The 21,193-nt window shown below is 42.6% G+C and overlaps 1 long non-coding RNA gene across 1 annotated transcript in view; it reads left to right on the top strand.

Moving 5' to 3' along the window:
* Positions 1-21,193, top strand: part of LOC144328896 (uncharacterized) — a 37,569-nt gene that overhangs the window by 6,942 nt on the left and 9,434 nt on the right. The gene's annotated exons all lie outside the window — the stretch shown is intronic.

Genomic DNA, 21,193 nt, shown 5'->3' with positions numbered 1-21,193 from the left:
TCAAAGTGGAGACAGTGCCCAACATGCCCTGGTGCCATACCTTGACTTTCAAGGTCAAAACCAACAGCAAGTTGTTACTAGTGAACCGGGTAAAGGATTGAAGTAATGTATTCAGATCTTTGGGCTTCAGCCAACCCCCTGGCATCCACATTCTGAAACAAGTGAATTGTCTCAATTGTCTTCATAGGCAGCTCAGCATAGAATGAATTACAGTAACCCAACCTAGAGGTGACTAGGGCATGAATGACTGAGGTAGAGTCAAAATAACTTTAATGATCCTTTAATGGTTTTTATGTTCTCTTCAATAGGAAATCTAGCTGCAGGGTGATGGGACTGATACCATTGCTCAGTGCAAGGAAACAGGAGTTTGACGGTTTGATTAAAGAAGCTGAGAGTTTAACAGGGAGGGGTAAAGTCTGGTAGAAGATGTACTGTCTCTAGATCCAATTCAGACTTATTGAAGGAGTTCTCGTTTGATTCAGCTATGCTGTACTTACGTATTTATAATTAAAGTTGAGATTACAGTATGACTGGTAATCTAGACATACAGAAGGACTTTTAAAAAACAAAATTCTCGTTGTCAAACTGTTAAGCCATGAAAAACAACCGGAAGGAACTAAAGTAATACTTCCCCCACTTTTATATGTCTTTAGTGCAAGTGGAATATGGGGTTATTTTATTTTATTTTAGCATTTTGTTTGTTAATATCAACTGAGCTTTTATGGCAATGCAAATTGCTTACAGGCAAAGCTTTCCTTCATTTATCCACTCACATTCACAACATTTCAGGCCCTGTGGGTAGTATCCCCAGCTTCATGTAAATTGGCCAAGCTGTGCATCAGTGCTTTAACTATATGTAGCCATGATGTTTAAAACTAGACAATCGACTGAACCAATCTGACAGCTGTGCTAGAAAATTCTTCTCAAAAGGAACAATTCGCTTGCACTATAATCAGCCAAAGTAGTGCAATGTTGCAGGGGTCCAAGCGATGACGGAAAACTGAGTGGAAACTTAAAAATATAAACGGTGTAGAATATTTTATTTGTATGTTTTTTTCCTGATTTGCCATAGCTGAGTAAGAGCATGGCCCATCTGGCCCAGCACTAACAGCTATTCAGATGTCAGAAGTAGGGGGAAATTGAGATAGCATTCATATAATCCACAACCCATAGAGTTCCAGGAATTGCAAGATTTCTTCTTAATTCTAGCCACTCTCAAGAGAAGTCATTTGTCTTCTAGGTTGCCTCAGAGCGTCAGAGGAAAGCTGGAACTCCTGGCAGTGGCCAGGTAATTCTCAGGTGTTCTATTTGAAGGGCCTCTCAACCAGCTAGGATGGTTTCAAGGTCTTGCCTATGCATGGCAATCTGTAAATATTTTGCAAACAGATGTGTCACTCTAAAATCTATGAGTAGCATTGCATATTCTGAATGCTAGTTTCTGTAAGTGGTTTCTCCAGTTACGTTTCCAAGCATAACTCAAAGTGTTGATGCTGACCTTTAAAGCCCTAAACAGCCTCGGCCCAGTATACTTGGAGGCCCAGTATACTTGAAGGAGCATTTACATCCCCATCGTTCAGCCCGGACACTGAGGTCCAGTTCTGAGGGCCTTCTAGTGGTTCCCTTACTGCGAGAAGTGAGGTTGCAGGGAACCAGGCAGAGGGCCTTCTCAGTAGTGGTGCCTGCCCTGTGGAACGCCCTCCCAGCAGATGTCAAGGAAATAAACAACTACCTGACTTTTAGAAAACATCCGAAGGCAGCCCTGTTCAGGACAGTTTTTAATATTAGATGTTTTATCGTGTTTTTAATACTCTATTGAGAGCTGCCCAGAGTAGCTGGGGAAACCCAGCCAGAAGCCTATCAAAATCAGAATCCATATCTTGCTTTATAGTCAAAAGAAAGAAAAGTCAGGAGCTCCGATTATGGATCCCTCACACCCTGACCCTCCCATCTCATACAAGGCAATCCTCGTGTCCTCAGCCGTTTGTGTAATACTGTATAGAGACGGTTGCTGTGAACTGCTTTTATAAGTCGTTGTAAAATTACATCCTACAAATAAACTCCTAATTCATATCACTGCTGTAGTAAGTTCAGGGCGTTTTGTAGCTGCTTCAGCCTCTAAAATTTCCTGCTAAACCTGGAGCCTGGATAGAAAGCCACTTGGAAATCCCATATATACTGTGCAAGCTGCTTTCCTAAGGAAGGGTACAATGCAAATGAGTAACAAAAATATTACCATATTGGCCTGAACATAAGCTGTACCCGAATATAAGCCGCACCTTTAAAATTGGAGGGGGGAAAGAAAAAAACCCCAAATATAAGCCACTCCCTTCCTCACTGCTCCTGGCTGCATCCTGGGCCAGGGCTGCATTGCCGATGGCCTTTCCTCTCTCCCTTCCCAGCCTTGGGGGAGAGGACAGGGGACTATGCGCAGGGCGGGCTCTGCTTTACCACCCTCCTGCTGCTGTTTGCCCCACGCTCCTGGCTGCATACCATAAGGTCGGGAATATAAGCCACACTTTAACTTTTCATGGTCAGAATTTGGGGAAAAGGTGTGTCTTATATTCGGGCCAATACGGTATTTTAAATGGTTGGAAAATATTGGCTTTCGTTTCTTTTCTTTTCCTTTTTTTAAAAAAAAGGCTTTAACATGACTAATTATTTCAGAACAAGTCTGGTGATGGTTATATCTCATGATGAATGTGTGTGTCTGTGTGCACATTCCCTAACTCCAGGATTTGATTATCCTGTGAACCGCCCTAAGACTTGCGGGCATAGGGTGGTATACAAATTTAATAATACAGTGGTACCTTGGGTTACATATGCTTCGGGTTTCATACGCTTCAGGTTACATACTCTTCAGGTTACAGACTCCACTAACCCAGAAATAGTACCTTGGGTTAAGAACTTTGCTTCAGGATGAGAACAGAAATCGCGCAGCGGCAGGGCGGCAGCAGCGGGAGGCCCCATTAGCTAAAGTGGTGCTTCAGGTTAAGAACAGTTTCAGGTTAAGAAGGGACCTCCGGAATGAATTAAGTACGTAACCAGAGGTACCACTGTAAATAGATAAGTAGACAGAGTATGCCCCCTCGGGGACAGCAGCAAGAGAGGGCTATTGCTAGCATGTGCTGCTTGCAAATTTTCTATAGGCCACTGTGGGCAAGAGAATGCTAGACATGATAGATCTTTGATCTGATTCAGCCAGGCTCTTCTCACATGCTTGAGACAACCAGCACCAGAGGCATACAGGCAGTGGACTAGGGGGACTAGGCTAGTCACCTAAATGCTTCTGGTAAATTAGAGTATTAAAGCCTAGCACCTTCTCAAAGCCTGGAAAGCTTCTACCCAGCTTAGGGAGGGAGGCACAATGCTCTGACAGGGCCAAGAGCCCTTCCCCCACCTTCCCAAAGCCTGCTTGGATTTGGAAAGGAGGCAGCAGGCCTCCAGCATCTTGTCAGAGACCTGGTACCTCCTTCCCAAAGCCCAGGAAGCTTCTGCCCGGCTTAGGGAGGCAGGTGCAACGCTCACACGCATGACATCAGGACGTCATGATTTTCCCTGCACCACCACCGCCAGCAATCGCTCTCACAAGATTGCACCTCTGACCCTAACTCTTCCTCTATGAAAAATTTCACCTCACGCCACTGAGTCCAGTACAGAATAAGTTCTGGAAGCCTCCTCATTATTTAGGTACCACTGGAGTTCCTAACAACCAAGCCAAAGAACCACATCTGGAAGTTGGCAAGAAAGCAAAGTAAAGTTGCAGGTGACATAATTTTTCATTCTGCGTGATCGATGATGTCGTGTGTGCTGGAATGACAAAGAAGTGAAATGGAGACCAAGTTGGAAGAAAAATTACATCTGGGTTCCTACCTAAGCACCAATTTTTGTGATGGGAATATTAATCATGACACATCATATCCAAATGAACAGTGCTTAACAAAGTACCTGAGAGCAAAATCAAGATTCCACCCCACCCTTATTTTCCACCAATCCTGAAGGCTCATCTTCTTTGACAGCAAACTGTCCTCAAAGCACTGAGCCAAGAAGAATATGTTTGGCAGCTATCAGAAACAAACAGCTTATATTGGATTCCTAGTCAATAGAACAGAAGGTGAACCTTTTTTCCAGGTAGAAATCTCTCAGGTTTATGGCTTCTCAATGCTTTGGGATGGTGCGAAGGTAATACTGATAATCTCCCAGCTATGGTGAGGCACCTGAGGGTTTCTGTTGACCTATTTGCTTCTATTCAGGAACAGTGGCAACACCCAGCATCCTCGGTCAACTGAGGCAGATCTGAGCCTCGCGGGGACCTCCCAAGCATATGTGAGGACTGAGAATTAGGCCTACTTGCCCACCCATAACCACAGCTTGATTTTTTTTTTAAAAAAAAGAAATCATTTTAAATTTCCAGGAGGGGGAAGCATCATAGATACCACCTTGAGCTCCATGGAGGAAAGGTGGGATAGAAATATAATGATAGATAGAAAGATAGAAAGAGATAGATGATGATAGATGATAGATAGAAAGATGATAGATGGGTAGGTAGGTAGATGATAGATAGATAGATAGATAGATAGATAGATAGATAGATAGACAGATAGACAGATAACAACTCAATAGAATTAAAAAATGGAATAAATGAGGGGAGCCTCAGATGCACTCCTTGCCTGGGGCACTGCTTGGTCTGTGGCCATCCTTGGTCTCTGTTGCACTAGAATAGGCAGTTTAGAGACTGCAGCCATCAAATTAACTTGTACATAAATGGCCTCCATGTAATTTAAGTTTTATTGGCAGGCTCCCGGAACTAATCAAATGAAAATATACACTTATGTGCGTAAGGAAGAGATTCTGCTCCGGATTAGGGAAAGCAAATCAACTGCCATAGTAGTACAAATAGCAAAACTAACAGAAGATTAACTTTTCAGAAGTGCTTGCCAGCTTATCATTATGAACAGAAAAAGCTGAAAAGAGCTGGAATAATACCTAGAATAATGGCTCGGGGTGGGGGAGGGATCCTCAGGATAAAAGGGCTGACTTTTTGCCCCAGTACCAAAAATAACTAGGAAAGAACCCAAAAAGCAATTAATATAGATGGCATTCTCACAAAGCTATTATTAACAGGAGAATCTTTATGGGTCCTGTTGCACTAAAAAAAATTGTTCTGCCTGAACTTTAGAAGAGTTCAAAAAAATCTGATACGTTTACCTTGACGATCATTTCAAAGGGGGCTAGCTGATGCTGCATATCTCTGTTAATTAATTTAACAATTGCAAATAATTGATACAGCTTTCGGGGCCTGCACATGCATCCCTGACAAAAATGGAGCATTTTCAAGTACCCATAGTGGCAGATGGAAAGAGACTGGAGGAGGCATAGTGCATAATTTCTAGGCATACCTCTAGTAGAATCAATGAGTTTCTGGAGCTGAACTCCCGGGTTCTGGGAAGAAACATGGGCGTTATGATCTCTGCTTCAAACTAAATCCTCTGGAAATCTCATTGCTGAATTCATCCATTGCGTTTTCAGTCTGGAACATCATTGTTGCAGGTCTGACTGGGGACAACGTGCCACGTGGTTCCATGCCTGCCTCCTTCCATTCAGAAAACATGTCAGATATAAAACTCATGGTTGCAACAAACTGGTCATTTTATTTACTGTGTTGCATTTTCAGGCCAGCCCACCTAGAGCCCCTAGAGCTTTGATTTTTCCTGACCTCCTCTACCACTGAACAAATTGGGTCCTAATTCCTTGCAACTCTGTGGTGACTAGTGAAACCAGCTAGAAAGAGGAGCAATGCCCAGAAAAGGCTATTGGGCAATGCTTTTAATGAGAGAAAGACATTCCTAAAGAAGAAGTCCTTCCCCACCTCTGCAGTGGCAAAGAGAGGGTTGTCTGTGGTCTCTCTCTCTCTCTCTCTCTCTCTCTCTCTCTCTGTGTGTGTGTGTGTGCGCGCGCGCAAAGGAAGGTAAGCAGGTCTCAGTTGGGGATGGTGGAATAATTGTTATCCTTATTACTACAAACTATTAATTCATTGGAATTCAATGTTGGCACTTGTGAAATTATTCCAGGGCAATTAATTCATTAATGTGTGTGTGGAAGTAATAATCATTACGGATCATTATAACGGAGCAATTATTAGTGCATTTGAAGTCATTGTTGGTGCTTGTAAGAATCATTCTAGGGCAATGAAATAATATTTTAAAAAATGTTTTTAAAGAATTTATCATATGCATTGGTAAGAATTTTGGTTTGGCTTCAGCCCTCCCAGCTTTGACACATGACAACCCACCCTGCAAAGTGAGAGGGTTTGCAACAGAAAATGGGGTGCTTGGACCAGAAAAGTTTCACTACCCCTTGCCATACAGGGTGAAGTTTCCAGAGTACATTCTCTGGTGCTTGGCCTGTGACTAATTGCCTGTGGCCTATGCACCCCTTCTTCATGCATTCAAAAATATTGCTGTGCAGAGTGTTGCTAAGAACTTCTATCATTTGTACTCACCACTCCAAGCCTTGCTCAGACTTTGAAACTGAGTACTGTATGGTCCAGTTTAGATGCCACACTTCTGGTTCTCCAAACCATAGTTCAGGAACATGATGCTTCCTCATTCTCCCTTCCAATTCAGCCAAACTCTGGTAAATACTGACTTCAGACCATGTTTTCAAACCATGGTTTTGAAGTCCATTGGCTAACCATGGTTTGAAGCTTAGCAATGGCCATAGTTGCCAGATTTGAATGTCACTGTAAACTACGATTGGAGCAATCTGGAAATGGAGGAGAAAATCCTTTTTCGAGAGACGAAAGTGGTGGTTAGAGAACAAGAAGGATTAAGGCTGTGGGTTATAATCAAGTCCTATTCAGAATAGATCCATTGAAATTAATGTAGATGACTAACTTATGCTCCTTTATTACAATGATTATACACTTGAGCAGAACTTAGCTGGATACAACACAGAGCATGTGAGCCCATGGTGCCGCTTCAATAGTTTGGCAAAACAGCTCAGATGAGCCAGTGTATGTGGCATTTCAGTGATATTGATACTTGAGAAATGGGCTATCGGACATGTTTCCTACCCTAGACTGGAGAGAGTTTAGCAGTGTGGTCCTGCATGGGACCCAGGCATTACTTAAGCCGTTTCCTGTTCAGGCTTTTCTTTTCTTTTCTTTTCTTTTCTTTTCTTTTCTTTTCTTTTCTTTTCTTTTCTTTTCTTCCCTTCTTCCTTCTGCCTCATTATTCTTGAATTATGTCCGCATTTGAAATTGTTTGGAAGGCTAGATTAATTGCCTTCCCTTCATTCATTTATGCTGACATAACATCAGTGGCACTGTCTGCGCATTTCTCCACTTCTGAATAGAGCACTGCCAGCGCATTCAAGCATGAAGGCAACTTCATCATTGCTCCCGAATCAGCCGGAAGGTTTTGTTTGTAAGAGTTGGGTTAACATACAGAGAGGGCATGAAGATGTTCTCCTTCCTTTACATATCATTAGGGGTAGTGGAAGCTGCCTTGTACCAAATCAGACCATTGGTTCTTCAGGCTCAGTATTGTCTACATTGGAAAAGCAGCGGCTCTCTGGCATTTCAGACAGTGGTTTACGCCGACTGGTAATATTTGTCTAGAGTTTCAGAAAGGAATCTTTCCCAGCCCTGTACCTGATGATGTAAGGGATTGAACCCAGGAGCTTTTGCATGCACACCATGTGCTCTGCTACTGAGCTACAGACCTTCCCCAAGTTGTCCCGGTGATCACATGTGGAGCGATAAGACTATTTATAGGCTTATGGAAATAGTCCTGTCTGACCAGAGCAAACAGCACTGCCCTGGTGATGCGCTGGAAAAACAAACAAGCACTTTAGGGCATTTTCAATGTGACTTCATTCCATAGGCATCCCTGATAATAAAAAAGAAAAATGCTCTCGTTTCAACCTTACAGCTACCTGATGCAAGATTTGAGGTGACAGCCATAAAACCTAGAAATGTCCTCATCAAACTAAGACAGGTGGCAATGCAGCTGCTTCAAAAGCCCATCCAAACATATGTATCTTTTCTTTCGGCAGTATTAGTATGCTGCGCCTAACTGTTACTAGGCAAAGTGATGTTAACAGCACCACAGATCACTTATTAATGTGGCACATCTGTCCTCTTTGTGTATAGAGACAAACAGCATTTCCATCAAGCAAGAAACTTGTGTACCATAAATCCTGATGAACCAAATGGCACAGGGATTTTTCCTCCTTCCTTTTGCAGGGAGGGCAGGAAAGGGAGGGTTGGTTTTAAATCCAGACAAATGACAGTCGGTTATCTCCTCTCATTATTTCACTGCCTAACAACAGATATGAGATCATTTTCTAGTGGTGCTCTTGGTATAGGTTGGAGCCATTCAGAATGAACTACAATATGTGAATTCAAGGTTTCTTTTTCCTTCCAATTCTGAAATCACGTTTTGATGGGAAGGTTAACTATGGGCTGGATTATCCAGTTAAAAACTATTATATACAACCCAAGTTGTATGGATTTCCCATATTCTTATGTCGGGAATGTTCCATATCCATATCCACTTATAGATTCTCAACTGACAAACGTCGAAACATTTGGTCCAAGGCAAATGTTGGATTTCAATATTCTGAAATCTGCTCCATTCTGCATTGATTGTGGCCAGTTCTGCTGATGATTTGCACTGTTTTGTCCAATCCACTGGTGTTCAAACCACAACATAATGTAGGTTGTACCAGTGTATCACAATCCCATCAGAACAGGACCCTGGAGAGACTTCCTTCAAGGAAGAGGTGTGGCACCCTCAGAGAAAACCAGCACATCTGGGGACCAGGAAGAACTTACTGTAGTCCTGAGATAGCCCCAAATACCTAGTCTCATTGACATGTTGCCTGATCCCTCTAACAGCTACTTCAACCACATCCTTCCTCAACCCTTGATTCTCCTCCTTTGTCCCATATTTCAAGATCAAACGGGACAGCAAACCCAATGGGAGAATTGGAGCCTGAGTGTTCATTTGATGTCCAGGGGTCTATCACTAGAGTTTTCTTGGGGAGGAAGGATCTACTCAGGAGGAGGGAGGCTTCAGAGAGAATTCACTTGTGAACTAAGACCTAGATTATCATATTGCTATTATAGAAACAACAGGTCCTTTGCTCAGCTGCCACACTAGGTGGTGGTCATGGGCACAGTGGCACTACTGCCACTTTGGGGGCATAAGAGAATGTCAGGTGCTCGGTTCAAGGACTGACTGGCAGGCTAGGCAAGCAGTATAGTTGTGCATCCCACCCTAAAAAACAAAACACCTGACAGATCTGGGGCTCCATAGTAGACAGCAGCATGGAATTGGCCCTCACTAGAAGAATTGTGGCCTTTGTGTCTTCATTTGATATGCCCGCAGTTGCCTCTAAGACTGGTCATAGACTAAATGGCACCCAAGTGAGGAACTTCCTTGGTGTGATGGCCTGGGATTCCGAGTCTGAGAGTGAACCGGAGGAATCCCAGCCGGCACAGGAGTCCCCGCCTCCAGGGCCGGCTGAACTGGGGCAAGGCCTAGATTCTGAGGAGCCTGCACCTGTGCCAGATCCTCAGGAGCAGGCCCCAGGTGAAACCATTCTGGCCCCAGAGGTGCTTGAGGACTCAGTGTCTACAGGTGAGCCTCCCCCGGGGCCCAGTAACCCTTCGGCCTCTCCTGAACTGCAGAGGCTTAGGGCAGAGAGGCGAAGGGAACTGGTTTCTCCCAGGAGGAGTGCTCGCCTTAAGGCCAGGAGAGGCGGGGCTCCTGGGGGCCGGGACCGCCCCTGGCCTTAGAAGAAGATAAAGGTCAGTCAGCCCGGTCCCAGGTTGCGGGAGCAACATCGTTGTGGAGTACCTGCTCTTACCCAGACCTAGATCTGCACTTCCAGTGTGCCTGTTCCTCGCCCGGCTTCCTGCTTCTGACCTTCCAGTGTTCCTGTTCCCCGCCTGGCTTCCTGCTTCTGCCCTACCCGCGTTCCTGTTCCCCGCCCGGCTTCCTGTTTCGGACCTCGCATCTCATCTTGTGAACGTCTAACCGGCTAGTGACTCAGGACTGAACTTTGGCTACGGTAATAGTACCTTCCCCCCCGGGACCAGCACACTTGGTATTCTCTCCATTTCTTCAACTTTTGAATGCCATATTATTTATTCCATTTGTAGTCCATTTAATGGGTTTGATTTATCACAGTCTCAATATGATAAATTTGCACACGTGGGTCTGGTCACAGTCTCCCTCTGTCTCCCCCACCCACACCACTACAATTTATTGAATGGTGTTGTTGTTTTAAACATGTGAGAAAATTTACAAGAAGAAATAATATTAACACAGTGCTGGCTATGCTTTACATGTAAGGTTGTAAGGTTTGTGTTAATCACATTGATTGTTACTTTGACAATAGATAGACCATGACAAGGAATCCCCTCCCATTCCCCGCAAGGCCATCACCCCCAAGCCTGGCACTCTGGTCAGCTGAACAGCAGTGCCTGAAAACGGACTTTGGTCCAGACACATCTTGGAGCAAAACTCTTATGAAATGGTGAAAACATCTTATCCAGGACAAGATAGCTCAGTTGGTTAGAGCATGGTGCTTATAATGCCAATGTTGCAGGTTCAATCCCCATAAGGCTCAGCAGCATATTCCTGCATTGCAGGGGGTTGGACTAGATGATCCTAAGGGTTCCTTATAACTCTATGATTCTATGTCTGACTTAGGCTACAATCCTATCCACACATTGATTTCAATGGAGCTTACACTGTCAGATTTAATTGAAGTTGTTCAAAGGTACCGATGAAAAATAATTCTTTAAAGGTTACCACACAGAGATAAGGAGCTAAATCTCCATAAAACACAACTTGATAGGGGGGAAATCCACAATAATCTAGTTCCTTTCTTTTTATTCTCCTCTTTTGAGAAAGGTTATTCCAAACATCAAGCACCACTGAGCTTTGTAGGCTCATCCTGCTGACTTATCCCTGTTAGAACAACCTAATTAGACGAAAGCTTATTTTGGAATTGTTTGTAATCAACTAGGGAAGGAGAATAAAAGCAGCCATATTATCTGAAATTTCAAGGTGTATGTTTCCCTATTAATGATAATTACATTTATAAAATGGAAATTGTTTCCCTTCCCTGGTCTTGCTATATACAAATGTGAATGCGCCAGTTGCAATGCAAGGGCACACACAAACAGAAGCAAATAAACTAAAACAATTGGTTGTAAACATAATTTGTTGCATTCATCCAAGGGTGGAGAACCTGTGGCTCTCTAGGCGTTGCTGGTCTGCATTTTCCACCCTCCCTGACTATTGACCATGCTGGCTGGGATTGATGAGAGTTGGCATGCAACAACATTTGGGAAGACCATAAGTCTGCCATCACTGCCTTAACCAATACTGGGAATACTGGAGTATTGAGGTACAGTAAAACATTAGGGTTAGTTGAGACACAACCTTGGTGATTTTTGCAACTGTATATGATGCAATTTCGAAGATCTCAGACCCTGAGTCACAGCACATGGTGGCATGTTGCCTAGCACGCCCATTACTGGGGATAAATTGCAACAAAACACAGAGTCAATGCAGGTGATGAAGAAAAGTCTGTATTTACTACAAAATCTAAAGAGTGGTAAGAGTTATGCATGAAACCACTTTGCAGACACCACCAGAAGTGTCAAGTTGCCCCTAAGATTCAGGGGGCCTGGCTTGCATCACCTGCGCGGAGGAGCCAGCCACTGAACCTGCAATGCATGCTAGGCCCCTCAACATTGAGGGAGCCCAGCCCCCTTCCAACAAATATTGAGGGGGCTGACATGTCTTCAGCAGCTTCATTGAATAGTTCACTTACATGACCGACGTTAAATGTTCAAATGGACTCGTGTCAGATGTAGGATAAGGCTGTTACCAGTTACCCTAAGTAGCGGAGGGTATCCACCGAATATACACAGAGTGACCAACATCTAGTTCAAGCAGGTTTGATGCTGGGTGCCACAGAACAAGGCACGTTAGCAATTTCAGGACCATGGATAGCTCCACATGAGCATCTCACTCCAAGAAAAGTTGAGGCCAAACTGATCCCTTTTAAGCCTCTGTCTCTAAACTACCGTACCTCTCCCAGGCTCTTCCCTCTTGTGACCCTTAAAGGACCAACCCTCTGACCTAAAGATGAGCACTTCTCCTCCTTTCCATTTTGGGCAGCGACGGAGGTTGGGATGTCATTCAGCTGGACTTTCCAAAATGAGACAGCTTCTTCTGCTTTGCAGCTATAGGCAACTTTCTCTGTGTCATTAGAAGAAACTTCCCTAGTGGCTAATTGTTCTACATACGTTTCACCAACAACTTGGCAACTTGAGTCTAACAAAGAAGTAATAAGGCTCTGTATAATTAAATAAATGTTCACAGAGTTGCTTTCATTTATGGTTACTATGGAAGGAACACATAATTGGCTCATGGGGAACAAAAAGAGCATATTTCTTGCAAAGATCGCTGAAAAGGAATTGTCTCCGTTTCTTGTCTAAGCCATATCCCTGTACCTTTTTTTATTAGAGTGAACTCCAATTTGCATTAGCCTTTCCTATGAAAACCCCTTTTGTTTTCTAGAAAGAGCCTTTGTTATAAAGGCAAGAAGAACATAAAGACAACTTAATTCCAGAATCCTGTGATGTATGTTGATACAATTTCTACTGCACGAACAAAGGGGATGAATATTTTTTTTAATTACAATCTCCCTAATAGGACACCTCCAATTATATGGTGAAGAACCCAACTGAGTAGTAGAGGAGCTACTTTGCATGCAGGTCTCGGGTTGAATTTCTGGTTATTCCAGGTAAGGCTAGTAAAAATGTCCTTCTGAAATGCTGGAGAGCTGCTACCAGTGTAGACAAAACTGAGATAGATCAGGCCCAAGGGCCATGTTAATTTCTGGGTAACCTGTCAGTGGTGGACTGGGGCAGGTGAAAGAAAAAGTGGGCTGAGCAACATGTAAATGTACAGTAACTACTTTGCACAGTAGGCTAGGTATGTGCTCACACCCCCCATGAAGGCAAGCAACAGGCATTATCAGAGTTCAAGGAACTATTCCAGCCATGCAAAAGACTTGGGGTGTGAATCATGGCCATTGAGCAGGGTAGCCTGGCAAGCTGAGGGCCTGATGGAGAAACCTAGCAGCCATATTTGGTCCTAGATTCTTCATCCTTGGTCTAGATATGATGTGATTCAGTATAAGGCAACTTGTTATGTTCTTAATTAGCTGCAATGGCTTCAAGGTATATGGTTGTTGTTGTTGTTATTTGTCAGGTTTGAGGAATCCCTCCCCCCGATGGCACCAAGAGGCAGGGAGGAAACAAGAAAGTTATTACGTATGATTTATTCAGTTATCACAGTAAAATACAAAGAATGCCGGTCATTCCTCCATAATGGAGTTGCTCGCACTGAATTCCTCCTTCTTCCCTCTCTAGCAACAACACCTGCTTCTATAGCTGGGGTCAGCAAACTTTTTCAGCAGGGGGCCGGTCCACTGTCCCTCAGACCTTGTGAGGGGCCGGACTATATTTTGAAAAAAAAAAATGAACAAATTGCTATGCTCCACAAATAACCTAGAGATGCATTTTAAATAAAAGGACACATTCTACTCATGTAAAAACACGCTGATTCACGGGCCGTCCGCGGGCTGGATTTAGAAGGCGATTGGACCGGATCCGGCCCCCGGGCCTTAGTTTGCCTACCCATGTTCTATAGCATCTGTCTGTGGACAATTGTCTCTGCTTTTTGTTCTAGCAACCTTAACAAATGCCGCGTTTTGAGAGAAGAGGGGCTAGGTATTCTGTGCAATGACTTGTTAGCTAACTGCTCTATCTCCCCTCCTCCTAACATAGCATGACTCAGCTGTCCGCCTGTCTCTGAGCTGCTATCTTCCTCAAAGCCCTGCTGTAATTTGAGATTGCCTTCCTCCTCACTGTAAGCTACAGGAGAAGGGTGGGGAGACCTTCACCATTCCTCCTCTTCTTCAGTACAATCCCTGACATTATTATTATTATGCTGCCCATCTGACTGGATTACCCCAGCCACTCTAGTCAGCTTCCAGCATATATAAAAACATAATAAAACATTACAACTTAAAAACTTCCCAATATAGGGCTGCCTTCAGGTATCTTCTAAAGGTTGTAGAGTTACTTATCTCCTTGACATATGATAAGAGGATGTTCCATGGGGCGGGTGCCACTATCGAGAAGGCCCTCTGCTGGTTCCCTGTGCTCTCACTTCTCACAGTGAGGGAACCGCCAGAAGGCCCTTGGAGCTGGACCTCAGTGTCTGAACGAGGGGGGTGGAGACGCTACTTCAGGTTTACAGGTCAAAGCTCACCACAGCCTTCAATTCAGATGCCATCATTAGGTGCACAGTGATAAAACAACAACCTCTAAGTAGTTATTTATCTGAAAGATGGTTCTTCAACTCTGACAAAGTTGATGCTAAGCACATACGGCATTGGTTCTCTTTCAGGTATCGGATTGCTAGGCATTCATTCTGCATTTATTCTCAGTAGGATTTATTACTTGATGCTGTAGTCTTTAAATTATCCCGTTGAACACTTGCATAAATAAAGACAGCACTGGAAATGTATCATTTCTTTTGGTGAAATCTACTGCATAAATTATCCCGAATGGCTATGTCATATATAAACTTAAAATGAATAATTTAATTGCAGATATGTCGTGATGAGGATTGATATACCTTCCTACCTACAAATAGGCTAAATTAAAAGCTGTGGTACCGTAACATTCAGTTGCATATGCTAGTGGTGGCTTGCCAGGTTATATCTATCCCTATCAAAACCTAAAGCAGGGATGGGGAACCAGTAAGCCATCCAGATGGTGAACTCCAACTTCCATCAGTCCCATCCAGAATGGCCAAAGGCCAAGGATGATGGACACTGTAGTCCAGCAACATCTAGAGGGCTGCAGGTCTCCCACCCCTGATCTAGAGGAGCAATGTATTCATCTCAAAGCAGATTTATATTTAGCAGAACATCTAGTACTTTCAACAGCCTCATACCATTTTGAATTGACTAGTAGGCTGCTGAATGATTTGCAGTAGATCAGCAATTGGATCCCAGTTGCTTAGCACTAGCAATAAAACCCTCTTTTTTCCTTCTAAATCATGCTTCTAGATTTAGAATCCTAGATATGTAGTAGCTCAGGTGTTGGTTTGCACTTGTATTGTGTGTTGGGTCATTCAAGCTGATGGGAGTGCAGTAGGCAATTTGCTCCTCCCCTTGAATTATTTTTGCATCTGGTTCCACTCACTATTTTGTACCCCTCTTCAGTCAGTAGCCCTTAGGGTTTTAGTAAAACAACAAAGTAGGCCACACAAACCTGATGTCTGCCCATAACTTTATAAGGTAGGGCATGGTATCTAGCTTCATCTTTTAAAAAAATCCAAGAAAGGAAAACAATGACTAGAGCAATAGCAATAGCAATAAAATGTAAACGTTCAAGTAGTCTCATATATTTTGAATACAACCTGGCACATGGCACAATATCTAACATTTTGAGAGATAGGCTTGTCTGACAGCATTCTTGTCCATGTCTTTTTGATGGGCAGATGGAAGCATAGTTTGTTTACTGTATTAAAATTAAAACAGCTGCTTTATTGTTTTCTTAATAGCATGTAACTCTGGGATCAATAAAATTGAGGAAGGGCAGGCTAAACATCAAATCAACCAGCAACATGATTTAGCCCCGAATAAAGTGGTTATTTTTTTCCTTTCTGTTTTAAGGAGAGGAAGGTAATATTCATTAATATTCTAGGTCTTGCCTAGCCAGTCTTGTGGCATTCATATTAGGCTGCTTAGATCTTGACACGTCTACTGTCATTTCTTGGTTAATCTCAACTTCTTTTTGTAGCCTAGGGTTAAACTTCCATATTCGTGCAAAATAGATTATGAAAGTGATGGAGCTGTAAATTGTTTCCTTAGACTTTGCAGTTTCTGAGCTGAAAAACATAAAATAAAATTGAATGTATCCTGATACAAGCATGGTATGTAACAACTCTGCATTGTATAGATGATGCACAGAGAAGCAAAAGAAGATGAGTTTACACAAGATGAAAGCAAAGCTGGCAAATGAAATAAGGGGAAAGGACTTTGAAATAATTTTTAAAAGACAGACAATGTATGACAAAGAAATGTAATGGTGGAATAGTGGGGATGGAAGCAAAGAAGGAATTACCAATAACAGATAAAACAACAACAACAAGAAGAAGTCTTTTGTTATGTTTAGAAAGGACTAGCCTGGCACTTTTATTCCTCACCATTCCACACTAGTCTTGGAAGGCAGAAAAAGGTGGTCGATTTCTTTCCCATTCCTGGACAATTTTTAGTAGAGCTTAGATTTTCCTTTACTGAACTTATTTATTAAAAGGATTTATTAATCCTTTCAAGTCATTTTTGATATTCAGGGCAGCAAGAAATTTCATTCATTTGTGGCTACAAATAATGGCTGATATGAGACCAGAAAGCTGAATAGTATGAACTAGTCATACAAAGCAATTTTTTAATCATAAATGTTTGCAGGTGTTGTAACTCAGTTTTATATTTTTGCATGGAGTATCCAAACTGATATATTGTTTGTCTCTATTATATATCGTGTGTACATTCAGAGATCACTGAAGAAGACCCTTGGTTGAAATGCATTTGGTTAATTGTATTGTTTTATTTGACCCCCCCCCCAAAGAATATTTATTGGTTACATCACAACTGAGTTGTTGAGTTGGCATCCGTCTATCTCGGGGAGACAATGGAGGACTGCACCTTTGGGGGAGAGGGCAAGCTGTTGGATGGTTTCAGCACCTGCTATGGCTGTAGGGACTGATGCAGGAGAGACACGTTTTGTTGCAGCTAGGGCAGATGAAGGCATCCAATTGTGCTGCTGCAGATACACCATGGTGTTTCTCCTCTGGTCACTGCTATGGATATATGACTTGACTGCCTGTCTCCAGGCACTGTGGTCGTCTGTAAGGGATTCCCACATGGCAGGGTTGAAGTTGCCAGACTTCATGGCATGTTTGCAGAGATCATTGTAAAGTAGAGTTGGTCCACGAGTTGGCCTGGTGCACCATGTCACATTTAATTTATTTGTATTTATGATATAAAGTTGCTGTATTTAACTGGTTTATACTATTTTGTGGCTTTTTGATGTTCAGATCTCAATTTGCGTGCTGGTTTTCTACCTGTTGAAGTGGGGCACAATTTCCTCTTTGTTGGGTTTGATGTGAAACCAGCTCCAAAACATCTCTTCTCTTCCTCAGTGAAGCAAAATGCACGAGGAGGTGTCAGTAGGATTTTTCCTGTGCGGGAGCAATGTGATAGAGTTGGAGTGGGGAAACTCATTTTGTCGGGGAGACATTAGGAGATGTGAGGCAGTCACACATCTTTTCGTAGCATGTAGTTCTGCTTGCTGGTATAAGTGCAAGTAATAATCTATGTGCAAAGTTTTTCCTGCAACCAGCTTTCAAAAGGCACTTTAAAGTGTTTCTGAAAGTTCAGTGGGGGAAGCTGCAGTCCAGGGATTGTTGCCTAATCGTTTAAAAGGGTTTCTGGCTTTCAAAATCTTGCAATCACTTCAGCCTCTGGTGTTCAGAGCAAAAGTAGAATAATAAGATCCTCATTCTCCCAAATCTATACGTAATCACAAATCACACAGGGTGTTCTGAGAACTATGGAGTGTGGCTGGAGACTGTAATGGGCTGGGTGAGGGCCAACAAAATAAAACTTAATCCAGACAAGATGGGTGTAACCTCCATATTAGATTACCATAATGTGCTCAACTTGGGGCTGCCATTAAAAGCAGGGGCCCAAGGTGGCATACATGGTTCTTCCTCCTCTCATGTTACCCTCACAACAACCCTGGGATGTAGTTTCGGCTGAAAGGCCACCCAGTGAGCTTCATGACTGAGTACAGATTGGAATCCTTATTTCCCTGGTTCTAGTGAAAATAATATAACACTACATTATATTGTGGCTTGCCAACAAAGGTTAAAGCTATGGTTTTCCCAGGAGCGATGTATGGAAGTGAGAGCTGGACCATAAAGAAGGCTGATCACCGAAGAATTGATGCTTTTGAATTCTGGTGTTGGAGGAGACTCTTGAGAGTCCCATGGACTGCAAGAAGATCAAACCTCTCCATTCTTAAGGAAATCAGCCCTGAGTGCTCACTGGAAGGACAGATCGTGAAGCCATGGCTCCAATACTTTGGTCACCTCATGAGGAGATAAGACTCCCTGGAAAAGACCCTGATGTTGGGAAAGATGGAGGGCAGAAGGAGAAGGGGACGACAGAGGATGAGATTGTTGGACAGTGTTCTTGAAGCTACCAGCATGAGTTTGACCAAACTGCGAGAGGCAGTGGAAGACAGGAGTGCCTGGCGTGCTCTGGTCCATGAGGTCACGAAGAGTCGGACATGACTAAACAACTAAACAACAACAACAACAACACATTATATTGTGGGGAAATAACAGAATCGTAAAATGTATACAGGTCTATTAGGCAAGATTGCACACAAGAAAAAATATATAATACTTTAGTCAGTTACTGAGTGAGGCTTGTACCCCCACAGCTTGTGAAAGGGACAGAAATCATGAAGATGTAAAAATCAGTTCCTCGGTCATCTCAAGGGGTAGTCAAGCAGACTCTCTGGCCCTGTTTTCTTGATCTGGAACGTGACCTCCAGTTAATCTTCAATCAAGTCCTCTGCCTCTGGCCTATTTAATCCTTGTCTGTCTGTTGTGGAACCTTATTACCAACACTCTTTTTTTTTTTTTAAAGAGAGATTATTTTATTTTGACAAAGTAATAACCATACATAAATAAAAATAACAATGTGCACCCCACCACCAAGACCATTCCATTTTAACTATCCAACCTCCCAAAATTTCGATACCTCTTGCGATGGTTTGGTCCCTTTCCATTTTAACAGTACAGTGGTGCCCCGCAAGACGAATGCCTCGCAAGACGAAAAACCCGCTAGACGAAAGGGTTTTCCGTTTTTCGATGCACTTCGCAAGATGATTTTCCCTATAGGCTTGCTTCGCAAGACGGAAACGTCTTGCGAGTCTTGCGGTTTTTTTCGCTCCCCCCCTTTTTCTAAGCCGCTAAGCAGCTAATAGCCTTTTAGCCGCTAAGCCGCTAAGCCTTTAATAGCCGCTAAGCCGCTAATAGCCTTTTAGCCGCTAAGCCTTTAATAGCCGCTAAGCTGCTAATAGCCTTTTAGCCGCTAAGACGCTAAGCCTTTAATAGCCGCTAATCCGCTAAGCCGCTAATAGGGTTGCTTCGCAAGACGAAAAAACCGCTAGACGAAGAGACTCGCGGAACGGATTATTTTCGTCTTGCGAGGCACCACTGTACAAATTCTACAAACACCCTCCATATCACCTCAAAACAATTTCTTCTGCATATTCCCCATCTTACCTTAATGGCACATGTTAGTTTATCATTAATAGCTATATCCCACACATCTTTATACCATTCTTCCATTTTATATTCTGCTTGCCCCTTCCACTTCCTAGCTAGAATGACTCGTGCAGCCGTCAATAAATTTGTGAGCAAGTCCTTCATAGCCTGCGTTCCTTCCACCCCATCGTAAATTGATAATAATTCTACTTCTGGAATTTTGGTCAGCTTTAACTCAGTGACTTCTGTTATCTCCTTAAACATCCTTTGCCAGAGAATTTGTACATATTTACACCCCCATCATATGTGAACATAATTCTTGGTTTCCTGGCATCCTCTCCAACATAACAAAGAATATTCCTTGTTTATTTGATTTGACTGGTGTTAAATGCCATCTCCAAATTAATTTATAATAATTTTCTTTTATTCTTATAGACAACATAGACAGCAACACTCTTTTTGAGCATCTCATTGACTCAGGCCTTGTGGATGCTTGTTCAATTGCACCAGAGTTTGCCCAAGGCCCAAGACTACCTGTTTGTTAGCTCTTTCTCAGACACCTGCTATAGGCTCCTCCACCATGCAAGGTGTAGAGGGAGCTTACCTGGACTAGGGTCTTTTATACAGTGCTACAGAAATTCTGAAATTTCCTCCTGTAGGAGGTTCATACCATCCTTTTATTGTGGCTCTTCTGGTGACAGGTCAAGGTCATGCTGTTTATTTCTGGGGTCATTTGGAGCCCACCCCCCAAGACAGAATTTTCTTTCATTTAGTTGCTGGGCTGTCCCTTTCTTCCCTAAGCTGTTATTAGCTCAGCTACTTTTTGATCTTCTTTTTAGTTTGATGTTTTTAAAAATTTTAAATGTCTTGTTAGCTGCCTTGAAGGACCTTGGGCACAAAAGACGGGTGAAAAGTATTTTTAAAATAGATATATCTCGCCCAAAGATTTAACAAAAATAAAGAAATCCTTGCTAATGAGCAGTGGCAAATCCTCATATTATAAGAAAATTAAATAAAGTGACACATTAAATTAGTTGTGTTTAATTAACGCAGCATAAAATGTTGCCCCTTTAATCACCAGCAACAGCATCATGTTGACTGTACCTGTAAACGATGGCTCTCAATTCAGTCTAAATGTATCATTTTTTTTTTAAAATCGCTTTTTAAAAAATGCAATCACATTCCATGGTCTCATCCCCTAGATGAAGATACTGACAAATGCTGTAAAGCCACTTCATTTAGAGAGAGGATTAATAACTTCAAAGTTGGAAGCAGAATGGAAGTGAAAGGTGAAACTCAATACAGTTGAAGGCTAATGGAAATGTTTCAATACTTTTAAGTACTAAGTTACTTAATACTTCATGTCTGGGTTTGTTTGGTTTTATTTTATATTTAAAAAATGTATCTTAAACCCTAATTTATGCAGTCCCAGAATGGTAGTCCCTTTAGTCTGGTAGCTGCAACAAACATAAAGCCATGAGGTATCTTAGACTAATAGATTTTTGCAGGTTTAAGCTTTTTAGGGTCAGAAGCCACTTTGTTAGATGTGAAAGCAGGCATAATAGTGATCAGGAAAAGCACCAGTGTTTACAGAATAAGAAGCTACTGCTCTAATTCTAGCTGCTTTGGGATATTTTCCTCACGCATAGATTGAACACACAGATGTGAGGGGAAAATCAAAAGTAGAGTTATGCACAAATAGTCTCCCAAAATTCTCCATCCTAATTGTGGGCAGAAAAAATGTG

The sequence above is a fragment of the Podarcis muralis genome, chromosome 9 (genome assembly GCF_964188315.1).
Source record: "Podarcis muralis chromosome 9, rPodMur119.hap1.1, whole genome shotgun sequence".
Classification (NCBI taxonomy): domain Eukaryota; kingdom Metazoa; phylum Chordata; class Lepidosauria; order Squamata; family Lacertidae; genus Podarcis; species Podarcis muralis.
Note: the sequence above shows the minus strand (reverse complement) of the source record. Positions and strands in the feature narration are given on the sequence as shown.